The sequence below is a fragment of the Myotis myotis genome, unplaced genomic scaffold, assembly GCF_014108235.1.
Source record: "Myotis myotis isolate mMyoMyo1 unplaced genomic scaffold, mMyoMyo1.p scaffold_m19_p_8, whole genome shotgun sequence".
In the NCBI taxonomy this organism is placed as follows: domain Eukaryota; kingdom Metazoa; phylum Chordata; class Mammalia; order Chiroptera; family Vespertilionidae; genus Myotis; species Myotis myotis.
In genome coordinates this window covers 88,312,032-88,328,449 of record NW_023416390.1, presented here as the reverse complement: position 1 = coordinate 88,328,449, position 16,418 = coordinate 88,312,032, and the positions used below count along the sequence as shown (strand labels likewise).

The following is a 16,418-nucleotide window of genomic DNA, read 5'->3' as shown; positions in this document are numbered from 1 at the left end:
TGATTAGCATAGAAACTGACCAACCAGAACCAAATCTGGATGCTGTGGGGAGCCAATGACTGCCTAACAGGCAGAGCTTTTGACGCTGACTGGCATAGAAACCGACCAATCAGAACCAAATTGGCCAGCAGAGGAGGGCAGTTGGGGGGGAGATCAGGCCTGCAGGGGAGGGCAGTTAGGGGTGATCAGGCAGGCAGGGAGAGGCAGTTAGGGGTGATTAGGCAGGCAGGTAGGTGAGCAGTTAGGAGCCAGTGGTCCCAGATTGCGAGAAGGATCAGGCCTAAACTGGCAGTTGGACATCCCCCAAGGGGTCCCCAATTGGAGAAGATGCAGGCTGGGCTGAGGGAACCCCCCTTCTAATATATTTTAGAGGCCTGGTGCACGAAAATTTGTGCACTCCGAGGAATCTCTCAGCCTGGCCTGTGCCCTCTCACAGTCCGGGAGCTCTCTCCCCTTACCGCCAGCCTACTCCCTGTTCCTTACCATTCGGCTTGCTGTTCCTTAGCACTGCCTCAGAGATGCTCCCGCCACCACCACTGCGCTCCCTTCCATGAACCCAGCTTCTGGCTGAGCAGCACTCCCCCTGTTGGAGCTCCTGACCACCAGAGGGCAGCTCCAGCATTGAGCTTCTGCCCCCTGGTGGTCAGTATATGTCATAGTGAGTGGTTGAATGGCCTTAGCATATCATTAGCATATTAAATTTTGATTGGTTGAATGGACAACCGGACACTTAGCATATTAGACTTTTATTATATAGGATCAGAGACAGAAAATCTACATCTAAATAGATATATAAAAACTTTAATTAGGCCTTTAATTGAGCCCTGGCCAGGTAACTCAGTTGGTTAGAGCATCATCTGGATATGCCAAGGTTCCAGGTTTGATTTTCAGTTAGGGCACACACGGGAAGCAACCAATGAATGCATAAATGAGTGGAACAGCAAATCATTGTTCTTCTCTCTCATTTCCTCTCTCTGTCTTGAAAAATCAATCAATCAATCAATTTTTAAATTTAATTATATATTATACAAAATCATCAAATTTTTAAAAAACTTTTTTTTTTCCAGAGAAAATTGCTCTGAACTTTGAAATAAATGTTCATATTGAGATAATATGTATTGATGCTTTGAAGACAGCAGAGAAGACCTATAAGTTGGGTTCTTCTGAAGACATCAGTCTATATGTGGGCCATTTCAGAGATGTTGCTATTGTCCTAAAGCTTCTATGATTTGCACAGGACTCTGCCTGAGTTCCATTGTGCTGAGCACCTTGTCACTGTCATCCCAACAAAAATCCACTCCTTCCTGCTGATTTGTTCTGAACAATAGATGTTTTGCCATTAGGTCTAATTATGTCTCAATATAAGTTTAGAAATGCAAAGAGAAGTAGACTCCATTATAGGGTAGTTGGTTTCCTCCCCTGGCATTCTCATTTCCATATAAATTTTAAATACAAAAATGGGCATATAAAGCAGGAAAACCATCAGGATCTTTCTGAAAATATATTTCAGAAATTCAGCTTTATGACAGCTAAAAATAAACCTCAAGTATTCTGAGCAAGCAAGTTTCATTGACAGCATTTAAATAGTGCTTTGATGTTAATTATATTACAGAGTCAATTCTAAAATGTCACTACTTTCTGTTTTGTATGATTCCTGTATATTTCCTATTAAAATATATTAAAATACACATTTATAAATAGCAATATGATGGAATATTTTACAGATATTAAAATACACAAGAAGTAAAAAGATAGGATTTATAATTTATATATAGCATAATGTAAATTATATAAAATATATCATACATATATTAAAAGTATTACAAAAAAACCACCAAAATAGTTAATACCTATTAGATTGTTGTAGTGAAATCATGTTTTTTATTTTAATAGGAATAGTTTTTTTCATAATGTTTGTAATGAATATGTGACAATTAAAAATATGTAACTTCCTGTAATGATGTGTGCAAATTAAGTATAATTCCACATGTGAAAATACCCTTGATAGTGCAATGCTTAATGCAATTTGGGCTTCTGAGGTTTCTGCCATCAGATTATATCTAAAGACAATCAGAATAGTTTCTTCCCAACATATTTCTTTCACAGTCATTCATAGATATTGAAATTCCACCATTAGGCATTTTTTCTTTTTTTAAAACAATATACATTTTTATTGATTTCAGAGAAGAAAGAAAAAGGAGAGATAGAAACAACAGCAATGAGAGAGAATCATCTATAGGCCATCTCCTGCTGCCCCCTGTTGGGGGATAGAGCCTGAAACCTAGGCATGTACCTTGACAAGGAATTGAACCTTGACTCCTGGTTCATAGGTCAATGCTTAACCACTGAAGCACACTGTCTGGGTGGCATTTTTTCATTTGAGGATTGAAGTTATTTAAGTATGAGGACTCCTGTGGTAATTACTTTAATCCTTGAAGGAAGCCAGGAGTGGAAAGAATAGCCTGTAATTGTTTGGTATGTTTATTTCGTTTGGACATACTGCATATAGGTGAAGTCATATGGTATTTGTCTTTGCCTAATTTACTTTCATTAGCATAACACCCTTTAGGTCCATCATGGTGTTGCAAACAGTAAAATTTCATCCTTTTTTGTGACTAATATTATATTTTATATATGTATCTCAACTTCTTTAACAACCATCTATTGATGGACATTTAGGTTTCATATAGGGGCTATTGTAATGCTGCATTGAACATAGAGATGCTTTTATCTTTTCAAATTAGTGTTTTGAATTTCTTTTAATAAATACACAGAAGTAGAATTTCTGGGTCATATAGTAGTTCTATTTTTTTTCATTTTCGAGGAATCTCCATATTGTTTTCTATAATGGTTCCATCGATTTGCAATCCTACCTACACTGCACAAGGATTTCCCTTTCTCCACATCCTAGTCAACACTTTTTGTTTGTTGATTTATTGATGATAGCCATTCTGACAGGTGTGAGGTAATATCTTCTTGTGGTTTAAATTTGCATTTCTAATGAGATTGTACATCTATTTATTTGTCTATTGGCCAACTGTATGTTCTTTTTGGAGAAATGTCTATTCAGGTCCCCTGCCCATTTTTGTTGTTGTTGTTGTTGTTAATCCTTACCTGAGGATTTTTTTCATTGATTTTTAGAGAGGACTTAAGGGAGGAGGAGAGACAGAGCAAGAGGAACACGGATGTGGGAGAGACACATCGTTTCACTGCCTCCGGCACATGCCCCAACCAGGGCAGGGTTCAAGCCTGCAACCTAGGCACGTGCCCCTATAGCAGCGGTTCTCAACCTGTGGGTCACGACCCCGTTGGGGGTCGAACGACCCTTTCACAGGGGTAGCCTAAGACCATCGGAAAACACATATATAATTATATATTGTTTTTGTGATTAATCACTATGCTTTAATTATGTTCAATTTGTAACAATGAAAGTGGGGGTCACCACAACATGAAGAACTGTATTAAAGGGTCACGACATTAGGAAGGTTGAGAACCACTGCCCCACAGGAATCAAACCTGGGACCCTCTGGTCTGAGAGCTAACATTCTATCCACTGAACCAAACTGGTCAGGCCCCCCTGTTTATGATTTAATTGGATTTTGTTATGTGTGTGGGTGTTGTTATATGTGTTCTTTATGTATTTTGGATATTAACTCTTTATTAGGTATATCATTACTGAATATCTTTTTTTCAGTAGATTGCATTTTGGTTTTGTTGAGGGTTTCATTTTCTGTGCAGAAAATTTTTTAGTATGATATAATCCCACTTATTTATCTTTTTGTTTTTGTTTGTTGATGACTAAGAACTGTCAAATAGTTTACCACCTTGTTTTCTTCTAGGAGGTTTATATTTTTGGGATTTACATTTAAGTCTTTAATTTATTTTGAGTTTATTCTTGTATATGGTTTAAGAAATTGGTCTAGTTTTACTTTTTGCCTGTATCTGTATGATTTTTTCCAAAACCATTTATGAAAGAGACTGTTTATCTTATATATTCTTGCCTTCTTTAATATACATTAAAATACTGTATAGCCATAGGTTTATTTTTGGCCATCTATTCTGTTCCATTGATCTTTGTTTTTCTTTCTCAATATTGCTTTGACTATCTGAGGTCTTTTGTGGATCCATACATATTTTAGGATTATTTGTCTTAGTTCTATGAAAATGCCATTGGTATTTTTAAATTTTTCTACAATATATTTTTATTGATTTCAGAGAGGAAGGGAGAGGGAGAGAGAGATAGAAACATCAATGATGAGAGAAAATCATTGATTGGCTATCTCTGCATGGCTTCTAACCCACCACCTAGACATGTTCCCTAACCTGAAATTGAACTCTGACCTCCTGGGTCATAGGTCAATGCTCAACTACTGAGCAACATTGGCCAGATGCCTTTGGTATTTTGATAGGAATTACATTAAATCCGTATATTATTTAAATTGTACGGACATTTTAATTATGTTAATTCTTTTTTTAATTTCTTTATTGATTAAGATATTACATATGTGTCCTTACCCCCCCATTACCCCTCCACCTCCCCCACTCATGCCCTCACTTGTTGTCTGTTGTCTGTTAATTCTTTATATATATATAGAAGCACAATCCATGCTTCCATTATTTGTATGTTCTTCAAATTCCATTGTTAATGTCTTACAATTTTCTAAGTATAGGCCGTGTACCTCCTTATTTAAATTTATTCCTGAGTATTTTATTCTTTTTGATACAATCATAAATAAGATTGTTTGCTTAATTCCTTTTCTGATAGTTTGTTATTGTTGTATAAAAATGAAATTGATGCCAAAGCCGGTTTGGCTCAGTGGATGGAGCGTCGGCCTACGGACTGAAAGGTCCCGGGTTCGATTCCGGTCAAGGGCATGTGCCTGGGTTGCGGGCACATCCACAGTGGGAGATGTGCAGGAGGCAGCTGATCGGTGTTTCTCTCTCATTGATGTTTCTAACTCTCTATCTCTCTCCCTTCCTCTCTGTAAAAAATCAATAAAATATAAAAAAAAATTACTTTAAAAAAAATGAAATTGATTTCTGAATATTGATTTAGTATTTTTCCACTTTGCTGGATTTAATTATAAGTTATAATAGCTTTTTAATATAATCTTTAGGGTTCTCTATGTATACTATCATGTCATCTGCAAACAATGACAGTTTTACTTCTTTCTTTTCAATTTGGATGACTTTTGTTTTGTTTTCTTATCTGAATGCTTTAGCTAAGACCTTCAATACAATCTATAATAATAAAAGCATAATATGCTAATTAGACCGGACAGCTGAAAGACCTTCCAGATGTCATTCTGGATGTCCTTCTGGATGAAGCCTAGGTGGCGGGGTCCGAGGCAGAGGTGGTTAGTGGCGATCAGGCAGGCAGGTGAGCAGTTAGGGGCATCAGGCAGGCAGGTGAGCAGTTAGGGGTGATCAGACAGGCAGGCGAGCAGTTAGGGACATCAAACAGGCAGGCAGAGTGGTTAGGGGCATCAGGCAGGCAGGCGAGTGGTTAGGGGTGATGAGGCAGGCAGGCAGAGTGGTTAGGGGTGATCAGGCAGGTGAGTAGGATTAGGCCTAAACCAGCAGTCGGACATTCCCCAAGGGGTCCCAGATTGTGAGAGGGTGCAGGCCGGGCTGAGGGACCCACCCCTGTGCACAAATTTCATGCACTAGGCCTCTAGGGCTGAATAAAAGTGGTGAAAGTTACTATCTTTGTCTTGTGACTGATCATATGGAAAATGCTTTTATCTATTCAATGTTGAGTATGATGTTAGCAGTGGTTTTGTCATATATGGCATTTATCATGTTGAGGCATATTCCCTGAATTTGAACTTTGCTGAGAGTTTTTATCATAAACTGATGCCTGATTTTGTCAAATGTGTTTGCTACATTATTTACTCTTGCCTCATTTGATAAAGGTTTAATACTATATAGCCATAATTTGATATGATCATATGATTTTAGCCTTCATTTTGTGAATGTGGTTTTTCATAATTCATTGCAAATATTGAGCCAACATTACATCTCAGGAATTAATCCCACTTGATCCTGTTCTATGATATTGTTAATGTAGTGCTGAATTTGGTTTGCTACTACTTTGTGGAGAGGATATTTGCCTCTCTGTTGATCAGAGATAATGCCCTAGTTTTTGTATATTTTTGTCTGGTTTTGAACTCAGAATAATCCTAGCCTCATAAAATGAGTTTGGGAGCCACTCTACACTTTTGGAATAGTTTGAGAAAGATAAGATTAGTTCTTCTTTGAATATTTGGTAAAATTAACTTTTATTTGTAATAAGTTTTTGGATTAATGATTCAAATTTTTTGGTAGTCAACTGTTTCTTCTTGATTCTATCTTGGAAGATTCTAAGTTTCTTGGAATTGATCCAGTTCTTCCTGATTATCAATTTGTTGACATATAATTTTTGTGTTATTTTGTTAATAATCTTTTGTATTTTTGTGATGTCAGTAGTCATTTTATGTCTTTTGTTTTTGATGTTATTTATGTGGGTCCTCTCTCTTTTTTGCTTTTTTTCAAATTTATACTATTGTTCAAAGTATTACATATATACCTTATTTATGAGTTTGGTTAAAAGTCTATCAATTTTGTTTATCTTTTTGAAAAAGTTCTTACTTTTATTGATCCTTTGAATTATGTTTTTAGATTTTATGTTATTTATTTTTACTTTAATATTTATTATTTACTTCTTTCTATTCACTTTAGGTTTTGTTTATTCTACTGTTTTTAGTTCCTTTAGGAGTAATGTTAGGTTATTTATTTGAGATTTTTCTTATTTCTTGAGGTAAGCCTCTATTGCTACTATTTTTTTTTTAAATCTTAGAACTGCTTTGGCCATGTCTCATAGAATTTTAGCCACAATGTGTTCATTTTCATATGCCTAAAAATTATTTTTGATTTCTTTATTGATGTCATTGTTAATCCATTCATTGTTTAGTAACATATTATTTAGCCTTCATGTCTTTATGTGTTTTCAGGTTTTGTTTTGTTTTTTCTTATAATTGATTTCTAATATGCTATGATAATATTAGATGCTTGATATAATTTCAATCTTCTTAAATTGATTGAGGCTTGTTTTGTGACCTAACATTTGGTCTGTTTTTAAAAATGTTCTATGCACATTTATGAATAATGTATATTATGTTGCTTTTAGGTGAAATGTTATATAAATATCAATTAAAACCATCAGATCTAATGTGTTACTTACAGTCTCTGGTTTTTTTTTGTTGTTGTTTATTTGTGTGTGTGTGTGTGTGTGTGTGTGTGTGTGTGTGTGTGTTGTTTGTCTGTCTAGATCAGGGGTGGGCAAACTTTTTGACTCGAGGGCCACATGGGTTCTTAAACTGGACCGGAGGGCCGGAACAAAAGCATGGATGGAGCGTTTGTGTGAACTAATATAAATTCAAAGTAAACATCATTACATAAAAGGGTACGGTCTTTTTTTTTTTAGTTTTATTCATTTAAAAGGGGCCGGATCCAGCCCGCGGGTCGTAGTTTGCCCACGGCTGGTCTAGATGATTTAGCCATTGTCAATGGATGTTAAAGTCCCTTACTCCAACTGTATTACTGTCAATCTGTCTCTTTATATCCTTCAGTATTACTTTATATAATTTGGTGTGTAAAAGTTTGCAAGGGTTATACCCTCTTCTTGGATTGATCCATTTACAGTTATGAAATGCACTTCTTTGTCTCTTGTTTTAAAGTCTACTTATTTTAAGTATTGCTATTTCAGCTTTTTTTGTTTTCATTCACAGTAAATACCTTTAATATTCATTTACATTCAGACTGTGTGTGCTCTTCAATCTAAAGTGAGTCTCTTGTAGGCAGCATTTGTATGAGTCTTGTTTTCTTATCCATTCAGTCACCCTATGTCTTTTTATTGTAACCTTTAATCTATCCACATTTAAAGTAATTTTTGATAGGTATGCAGATATTACCATTGTGCTATTCATAATTTTTATATCTTTTTTTCTTTTTTTTTTATTATTTTTTTTTTATTATCCCAACTGAAATTTTATTATTTTTTTTTATTTTTTTTTTTTGTTTTTTTTTTATCTTTTTTTTTTTTATTATTAGTTAAGGTATTACAAATGTGTCCTCATCCCCCCCATTAACCCCCAACCTTCCCCCCCCACACACTCATGCTCCCATCCCCCTGTTGTCCATGTCCATTGGTATGGCTTATATACATGTATACAAGTCCTTCGGTTGATCTCTTCCCCTTACCCCCGCCCTCCCCTACTTTCCTTCTGGGGATTGATAGCTTGATTGCTGTTTCTCAGTCTTTGAGTCTGTCCCTTTTCATCAGTCTATGTTGTTCTCTATAATCCACAAATGAGTGAGATCATGTGGTATTTATCTTTCTCTGACTGGCTTATTTCACTTAGCATAATGCTCTCCAGTTCCATCCATGCTGTTGCAAAAGGCAAGAGTTCCTTTTTTTTTACCGCAGCATAGTATTCCATTGTGTATATGTACCACAGTTTTCTAATCCACTCATCTGCTGATGGGCACTTAGGCTGTTTCCAAATCTTAGCTATGGTGAATTGTGCTGCTATGAACATAGGGGTGCATATATCCTTTCTGATTGGCGTTTCTGGTTTCTTGGGATATATTCCTAGTAGTGGGATCACTGGGTCAAATGGGAGTTCCATTTTTAGTCTTCTGAGGTAGCTCCATACTGTTCTCCACAGTGGCTGCACCAGTCTGCATTCCCACCAGCAGTGCAGAAGGGTTCCTTTTTCTCCACATCCTCTCCAACACTTGTTGTTTGTTGATTTGTTGATGATAGCCATTCTGACAGGTGTGAGATGATAACGCATTGTCGTTTTGATTTGCATCTCTCATATAATTAGTGACTTTGAGCAGGTTTTCATATGTCTTTCGGCCTTCTGTATGTCCTCTTTCGAAAAGTGTCTATCTAGGTCCGTTGCCCATTTTTTTATTGGATTGTTTATCTTCCTTTTGTTAAGTTTCATGAGATCCCTGTAAATGTTGGAAATTAAACCCTTATCGGTGGTATCATTGGCAAATATGTTCTCCCATGTAGTGGGTCTTCTTGTTGTTTTGTTGATGGTTTCCTTTGCTGTGCAAAAGCTTTTTATTTTGATGTAGTCCCATTTGTTTATTTTCTCTTTAGTTTCCATTGCCCTAGGAGCATTATCAGAGAAGAAATTTCTTCGGCATATGTTTGCGATTTCGCTGCCTGTGGATGCCTCTAGTATTTTTATGGTTTCCCGTCTTACGTTTAAGTCTTTTATCCATTTTGAGTTTATTTTTGTGTATGGTGTGAGTTGGTATATCTTTTTTTCTTATTGTTCTTTAAAGAATTATTTTTTTTAAATATATTTTATTGATTTTTTTTTTTTACAGAGAGGAAGGGAGAGAGATAGAGTTAGAAACATCAATGAGAGAGAAACATCGATCAGCTGCCTCCTGCACATCTCCTACTGGGGGTATGCCTGCAACCAAGGTAGATGCCCTTGACCAGAATCGAACCTGGGACCTTTCAGTCCGCAGATCGACGCTCTATCCACTGAGCCAAACCAGTTTTGACTAAAGAATTATTTTTACATTCTACTTAATACTGGTCTGGTGGTTATAAACTCCTTTAGTTTTTTCTTGTCTGGGAAGAAGCTCTCTCTCCTTCCATTCTAAGTGACAGCATTGCCAGGTAGAGTAATCTTGGTTGTAGATACTTGCTTTTTATCTCTGTGAATATTTAATGCCAGTACTTTCTGGCCTGAAAATTTTCATATGGGAGTACCCTTGTAGGTAACTAACTGCAGTTTTTGTTTTGGTGTTTTTTTTTCTGTCTGTAAGATTCTCTCTTTGTCTTTAACTTTTGCCATTTGAATTATGATGTGTTTTAGTGTGGACTATCTTATTGGGACTTTCTGTGCTCTCTCATCTTATATATACATCTATTGCCTGAAACCAATTAGGGGGAGTTGTCAGTCATCATTTCTTCAAATAGGTTCTCAATACCTTCCACTCTCTCTTTTGCTTCTGGTACCCTTATGATGTGAATGTTGTTACACTTGATATTGTCACAGATGTCCATTAAACTGAACTCAATTTTCATTAATTCAATTTTTGCTGTTCCTTGGGTGTTTTCCACTACCTTGTCTTTCAAATCACTGTTTTGACCCTCTGCTTCATCTAATCCAATATTGATTCCATCTGAAGTATTCTTCATTTCCATTTTTATATTCTTCATTTATGACTTTTTTCATAATTTCTATCTCTTTGTGTTAGTTCTCACTGAGTTCATCTCTTCTTTCCCTAAGTTGACTGAGCATTTTTATAACCAGTGTTTTGAACTCTGTATCTGGTACATTACTTGCCTCAATTTTGTTTAGCTATTTATGAAATTTTGTCCTACTCTTTCATTTAGGGCATGTTTCCTGTTTTCTCATTTTGGCTGCCTATTTGTGTTTGTTTCTGTTTTAGGTAGATCCTCTATGTCTCCCAGTCTTGGCAAGATTGCTTATGTAGCAGGTTTCCTGTGAGGCCCAGTAGCAAAGTCTCCCTGGTTACCTGATCCTGGTGCTTTAAGGATGTCTCCTGTGTGGGTTGTGTGTGCCCTCCTGTTGTAAGTTAGCCTTGATTGCTATTGGCACAATAGTAGGTGAGATTGACCTTCAGCCTGACTGGCTGTGAGTGTTGGCTGTGACTATAGAAGATGAGTTGTGTGAAATCTGACTCCAATTAGAGAAGGATTTGCTTTGGCAGGGCTCTGTTGCCTGCTGAGTTTATCCTTTGGGTGTGTCATTTGTGAAGCTAATTGGGTGGTGGTCTCTAGTTGTCTGAAGATGTCTACTCGTTGTGTTGGTTCTGGGCCCTTGAGAAAGGCTCTAGTGTAGGCCAAGATCACCTGCTGCCTGTGCCTAGCACAGGGTCACCTGACAGAAACTACAAAGTCATCTGCCATTGGCAGCTGCCTGTGCTGGGCTTGGAAGTTCCTGGGAGAGTCTGTGCTGTGAACTGAGGCTGACTGCCAGTAGTGCCAGACTTGGATTTGCTTAGCAAGAGGTACAGGGCACATTGAGGTCACCTACTGCTAGTCTGGGATTTGAGGATCTTTGAGAGATTTTAGGAAAGTCCACAGTGTGTGTTGAGGCCACTGCTTGTGAAGAATAGCTACTGAAAAAGATTCCAGTTGTTATACGCATTGGCTGGGTTGGGGTCTCAGGGAATAACTAGGATGAGACAAGCTCTGTTAGGCAGGGTGATGGAGACTCACATTAAGTGTTCCCCTTCACCTGAAAACTGGATGGGGAAAGGCTCAACTAATTAACAATGGTAATAGCCACCACTTCTGTATGGGAGGGAGCTATCCCTCTATTCCTTACCCTGAAGCCAGCCAAGTCAGTTCTTCCTTGTAGGTCCCTGTAACTTTTCGAGCTGCTGTTCCTTTGTTGGAGCTTAGGGCAGTGTTTGTGAGCCAGAGTCTACACATGGGCTCTTTAAAAGGACATGTAGGTCTATAGCAGCTCCCATCTCACCGAGACAGAAGCCCTGCTAATTTTCACAGCTAGATGTTGTGGGGACTCCTTTTCTAGCACTGATACCCTGGGCTGGGAGCCTGGTATGGAGCTGGAACCCTTACTTTTCAGGGGGGAATTCCACACCTGATATATCCCTCCTAATTCTTAACTACCACATGTGGGTGTGATACCATTATAATTAGCTAATTATTAATAATACAAAAGGAGCAAAAGGAATGCCAGATATTATAGGCATGTTCCTTGCAAAACACTGAGGGAAGGATCCAACAAAGGAAAGATAGACATGCACATACCCAGTAATTTTGGGGTGACATAGGGAAGGTACTTGCTTCATAACCATATCTGAGGATGGAAATAGTTGACCAGCAAGTGCACAGAAAATTTGGGGTATATAGTTCCCTAGAAAAAGAAGTGTGCTTTCGTAAGCTCTCTTGGTTTCTCTTGACATCTTTAGCTCACAGCTCATGCTTCTTGGCATTCTTCTGTGTGGCTCATGGCCTGATCCTGTATTTATTGGACCCTGCTCCAATATGGAATGGAAATTCTGGACTTTGGCTCTAAGTATAGCTCTGCTGAAACCCCAGCTATACTTCTTTTATGACTTGACTAAGGGAAATGGGACTTTAAAAATACAGGATTTAATTCCACACAAATATCACTCATTGTCCCATGAGTGTCTCAGAGCGGTCTTTTTCTTGGTATATCATAAGAAGCCCACCCACAGTAGCACCCAGTGGAGAAGAGGATCCCCCACTTTGTCCAGTATCAGGTGTGGGACAAGACTGCTTAGCATCTCCACCCCTCCTACCATTCTTAATATGGCTTCATCTGTATATCACTCGTTATAAGAGTTCCATTAGGCTAGCCTTAAGGTAACTCTCAAAGGTGGTTGCTCTTTAATTCAGTTGTAATTTCGATGTGGTTGTGGGGAGGGGGTAAGCACAGTGCTTACCTACTATGCTATCATGACTGCAGCATATAAATTAATTAATTAATTGATTATGTATGTATAGTCTTCCTTACAGCTTTAGATTTATGCCATCAATTTTATGTTGTGTTATCATTTCCATAATTATCAAAATGTATCTACTTTCATTCTGTTGATTTTTCTCCCACATATATTTAGTATTAAGTTGCATTATTTCTAGATATGTGGTCTTTTAGAAAATTGTGTCATGCTTGGATGGACCTCGAGAGTATTATGCTAAGTGAGGGAAGTAAGTCAGAAAAAGACAAATATCACATGATTCCCCCTTTTTTTTTCCATGAAGATGGTGAAGGGTCCTGAGTGCCAGTTGGCCGATGAGTTAGGACATATGATTCCCCTTATATGTGGAATTAAAAAAAACAACACAAAATAAATGAACAAACAAAACAGAAATACACTCATAGATGCAAGAAATAAACTGATGATAGAGGATTTAGGTGAAAAAGGTGAACGGATTTAGAAGTACAAATTGGCAGTTAGAAAATAGTCACGGGCATGTAAAGTTTAACATAGGAAATATAGTCAATAATATTCCAATAACTATGTATGGTGCCAGGTGGATATTAGGCTTATGGGGGGATAACTTTGTAAGTTATGTTAATGTCTGACCTAACCATCATGCTATATACTGGAAACTAATATAATATTGATTGTCAACTGTAATTGAAAAAAAGAAAATAACATTATATTCTAGTTTATTGTCTTGTAGTCAGTCTACGGTACTATTTCCTATTAGTACTATTGATGACTGCTAGAGATATAGAATCCTACTTATGTGTATTCTTTGGAATTTATGGATGTTTTATTTAAATTAATATATAGTAATTAGTAAATTATAATACAAGATTAAACTGTGCTTTGCATACTCACAACTATAAACTTACTTTGTTCTACTCTGTATATCTAAAAGATATGACATTTTCTTCTGTTTTTTTAGGTCTTTTATATGTTTACTGATTACTTTTGTCTTTTGGAACTAACTTTTTTAAGGAAAGTGTATTAAATTCTATTATTAATTGTTAATATGAACCTATGTGTTTATTTTTAGGTCTCCTGTAATTTCTGAAAGTTACTTTTATACCTTTGAGGAAATATACACTGAGTGGCCAGATTATTATGACCACCTGACATTGTAGGCAAATTAGCTATAATTTCGCGCTGAAGTTGCTAGAGGGTCAGATCATTATAAATAGGAAAGCAGGTTGTTTACCATGACAGTAGAAGTGATTTTTTTCCGAAGATATGGATAAACAATGCGATTTAACAGCCTTTGAACGTGGGATGATCGTTGGCGCTCGGAGCCATGGAACGAGTATCAGCAAAACAGCCAAAAGCCTGTTCGAACACCTTTGCTGTCTGCAGTTACCAAGATAAAACGTCTCCAATTCGCACAGGAACACAAGGATTGGACAGTCGAGCATTGGAAAAAAGTCATGTGGTCCGATGAATCATGTTTCCAGTTGCATCATGCAGATGGCAGAGTGAGAATTTGGCGGAAACAGCATGAAAGCATGCACCCCGCATGCATGAGTACAACCCTTCAATCTGGTGGGGGCAGTGTTATGGTTTGGAGCATGCTTTCCTGGCATGATTTGGGCCCTTTAATTCGTGTGGAACAATGTCTGAATAGCACAACATACCTAAGTATCGTTACTGATCAAGTTCATCCTATCATGTTGATGGCGTATCCCAATGGTGATGGCTTCTTCCAACAAGACAATGTGCCATGCCACGGTGCTCGTGCTGTGCAGGAGTGGTTTCAAGAACATGAGGGAGACTTTACCTTGCTTTGGTGGCCCCCACAGATCACCAGATCTCAATCCAATTGAGCATTTGTGAGACAAAAAAAGAGCCATCAGGTAGCTGGTTCCACAACCATCAAATCTCACAGAACTAGACAGTGCTATTCATCAGGCATGGTGTCAGATTCCTCGCATCACCTTTCTTTTATTTTTTTCTTTTTAATATGGAACACTTCACGAATTTGCATGTCATCCTTGTGCAGCGACCATGCTAATCTTCTCTGTATTGTTTCAACTTAGTATATGTGCTGCCGAAGCGAGCACCATCGCATCACCTTTAAACATCTCGTGGAGTCAATGCCAAGAAGAATTGCTGCACTATTGAAGGCAAAAGGTGGCCCAACAAAGTACTGATAGGGTGGCCATAATAATCTGGCCACTCAGTGTATATTAATAATATATTAATATGATTTAATATATTCACTGTGACAGCATTTCAAAGTGTCCTTTTTTGTCACTGCTAACTCTTTTGTCAAATTCTTTTTCATACATCAATATTTAAATCCTGTTTTCTTGTATAATATTTGATTTTAATTTCTAAGTAAATGTGAAATCTTTTTATTTTTCCAATTAATGAATTGGAGTCATTTACTAGTGTAACATATATTTTCTTCCAGCTATTTTTCTATTTTATGCCACAGGCTTTTACATTTTTCTATGAATATGTTTATACAGTAATAATCATAAACACAAAGAGACACAGGCAATACTCACACATAGTCTTTCACTATATAATCTAAACTATTTATTCTTTGTCTTTTTTGACATTTATTTTTCTATAAAAAAGTTATAATTATGTTCATATACATATACCATTTTGCTACTGATTCCCTTTAGACTAATATATTTAGATTTTGCTTTATTTAAGTGGGCCCCAGTGGTTTCTTATTATAACCAATATTGAAATGAGCAATATTTTTATTTTTATCCAATTTGAAACAATACATTTATACTCTATTTAGTATCTATTAGGAAATTAATAAGCTTATTCTACTTCTAAATGGCATTAGATTTCTATGAGTATTTGATCTTTCATGTTTTCCCAATAACGATTTGTTTGTTTTAAAATAAGTCCTTCCTTTCAGTTTTAGGTCACTCTCAGTGGAAGGCATATGGTAAGACTTGCAAGAAATGTTGCCACACAGGTTTGGAAGTGACATCAACCAAGGCATTGCAGATTTGTGGGCAAGGCCTTGTCAGAGGCTCTTGCCTCTGTTCCCTCCAGTGAGAATCAAGAACACCAACCGTCCTTATGAGTGTCGTCAAATGATTCCAGGGAGCTGCTGCTCCTCGTTGTGTGTTGCAAAGTGTACGCTATATGTTGAATCCAGGAGCAGAGGAAAGAAAAATGAACAAGCACCTTTATTTTGACTCTTCAGAGTCTTAAATAGGCTACAGCGCACAGTGAATCTCCCAGAGGACAACTTGGCTCCCAGTACACCGCAAAGCTCTGTAACAATGAATCCACATGTCTCAGTGCACTCACTCAACTCTCCTGAAACTAATATTTTGTGAACATAATTTTAAAGATGCCAGTGTCCAAGAGTTTTAAGAGGTGGTATGAGTAAGCCACTATTCCGTATCCCAGCTGAGAAAGAGCGTGACTCAGCCATGCCACTAAGAGAGTTAAATCATATCCTTATCTGAAAAAGTAATTTGCATCTCTCAGTTTGCATTGCGGCTGAGTAACTTCTTGGAAAGTAAAATGTTTAATCCTTGTTTACTTTAAAATTTAAATGTTGTGTCAGTCAAGATTTTGGGTTCCAGGTAAGAAAAACTAACCCCGATGACATTAAACAAGAGATTTATTAAGATGATACAATAGCTCACATTATTGATGGGAGTCTTGAAAATAGTCTTGACTAGCAGGAAATTAACATGGAGGGCCTGAATGGTTAAGAAGAAGCGAACTGAACATGCACATTTTATTAAGAATTGTAGACAGTGAGCTTCCACAGCTGGGCACCAAGGCCTAGGGGCATTGATGCCACAAGTTTTTTAATGGATCTAAACAGCTCTCACCCCACTCAATCCTGATTTAACATTGTGGGGAGGATTGTACAATTAGTAAAAATATGTTATCTAGCTTTAATTTTCCTGGCC

General features: G+C 37.2%; 1 non-coding gene across 1 annotated transcript; it reads right to left on the bottom strand.

The window, feature by feature from the left end:
- Positions 1-14,473: 14,473 nt before the first annotated feature.
- On the bottom strand, positions 14,474-14,579 carry LOC118662283. Its single transcript, XR_004969674.1, has one exon. It is a non-coding gene; the product is annotated as a U6 spliceosomal RNA (small nuclear RNA).
- Positions 14,580-16,418: the final 1,839 nt, after the last annotated feature.